Here is a 2,137-nt window from a genome sequence, read left to right on the forward strand (position 1 = left end):
TTTTCTTTTTAACAAAATGAGATTTAAGACAAATTATAAATGAAAAGGTGTTCTTTTATTATTTCTCCAACAAAATGCTGAACATTTCTTTGTGAAATTGAAATATGTCAAATAATAAATTTTCTATAACTTGAAATTTTTTAAACAAATCCCAAATCAAATAATTAAATAATACAAATCAAATAAATCTCTTCATATAAACAAACTAAGGCTTTGGCTGTGCTTTTTCCATTTCAAATCAGAGGCAACCACAACCGAGGTTTACGAGAATACGTGCTGAGACAGTTATTTTGAGATAATTTTGTGTGTATGTATTCATTCAGATGCAAGGATATGCGAAAGAGGAATCAATTCTGTGTACGCGCATTGTCTGAAACGTGTCTCTCTGTGCACATCGGGCTTTTGCGATTTTGCGAGCTCTGGTAAGAGCAAAAAAGCAGTTGTGTTTCAACAGGGATCAGAATGGTAAACTCAAAATGGAGCACTGACCTGGTTCTGGGGCAGGGGTGGCTGGGACTGGCCATCCGGAGCCTGGCCCTGACCATCATTCCCTCCCACAGGGGAGCCACGGGTCGTGGCCGTCATACTCGACACGGGGCAGATCTTTGCAATCTTGTCTGCTTATGTCGCTGGCACACAAGAAGAAATCAGTTTCTCCTTAGGAGCGACGGAGAACCGGCACACTTCTGAAAGTGAAAGCACCACCTGGGGGACTGGATAAGTTGCAGAAACCATTGCATAACCTGAAAAATAAAGAGACTAACATCAAAATCTTTAAAACACACCTTTTGACAAATGATTTTACATGACTTTCATGATTACTGCACACAGAATGTTTTAAACCATTTTATAGAGACTGCGCTTACAAAGAGCCCATGAAATATTTTAGAGCTGAGTATAACTAGAAATAAATTTAATTAACATTTTAATCATTTCCATGCTATGTCTAGGCTTAGACATCATATGTTTTTATAATAAAATCAATGTGAGCGTACTTCCTTTTCTAACATATTTCCTAGCGACCAGAAAAAAAAGGGGGCGGTATTTGATTTTATCTATCGGGAATTGGATTGTGAAAAGTAGGTGTTGCACATAGGAAGAGAGCTAGACCAAAGGTGAGAGAACTAAAACAATGCCTAAATAACTGTTTGGCTATTGGTTGTCACAGTAAGGCCTACGTGACATCAGACAAAAAGGAAAAGGAGGAGCAATATTCACATTATGATTCAAAATCACAAAGACAATTTTTTTTTTCTTTGGAACAACATGCGCTGATGAATCTTGTACAACAAGACCAAGTATGTGCATTAAAAAAAGTAAACTGCGCCATTTTTATTTTAAATTCAGGCTTACATTTAACTATTCACATATAACACTCTTTATAATGCTATTTGTATATATGTAAATTATTTAGCATATAGATTATGTAACACTTCATATTTTCACTGAGTTCAAATTAGTTTGCTCCTAAAACTGAATGTCTGACATTTTTCATATTTATTGCACAGACATGGTAGCACAGATTCGCTATTCGGAAAGAATGTTCAATTTCAAAATGATAGTTTTGATGAAGATTCTTGAAGATCCATTTCTAGTGGTCTTATCTGGTCATATATTGCATAACAATCACTACAAAACTACAAGATATATAGTTCAAAACATGTAGCAGAGGTTTTACTTATATAGTGCATCATGTTATGCTTCCCAGGAAGCATTTTAGTGCAAAATGCATTAAATCATAGCATACAAAACAGGTCTGGTTAGTACATAAATACAAGGTCAAGTAAAGAAAAAGCATTGCAGAGCACACACTAGAACTGATGAAAATGACACATTAAAACCTGAAGGACAACCAAGGGATCTTTGTCATCAACACTTCTTAGCTAGCTGGACGTTTTTCAATATGCAGAGTATAATCGAAAATATATTATATATATATATATAACAAGAAGCTGATGTTAAAGGGGTCATATGATGCTTTTTTAAAGATCATTATTTTGTGTATTTGGTGTGACAGAATATGTTGACATGCTTTAATGTTCAAAAAACACATTATTTTTCAAACACTGTACATTATTGTAGGTCCTATATGCCCCGCCTCTCTCAAACGCTTCGTTTTCTACAAAGCCCCCTCCTT

General features: G+C 35.2%; 1 pseudogene; it reads right to left on the minus strand.

Moving 5' to 3' along the window:
- The window catches only part of LOC107756790 (probable ubiquitin carboxyl-terminal hydrolase FAF-X), a 54,154-nt pseudogene that overhangs the window by 39,426 nt on the left and 12,591 nt on the right, over positions 1-2,137 (minus strand).

The sequence above is a fragment of the Sinocyclocheilus rhinocerous genome, unplaced genomic scaffold (genome assembly GCF_001515625.1).
Source record: "Sinocyclocheilus rhinocerous isolate Xijiao unplaced genomic scaffold, SAMN03320098_v1.1 scaffold382, whole genome shotgun sequence".
In the NCBI taxonomy this organism is placed as follows: Eukaryota; Metazoa; Chordata; class Actinopteri; order Cypriniformes; family Cyprinidae; genus Sinocyclocheilus; species Sinocyclocheilus rhinocerous.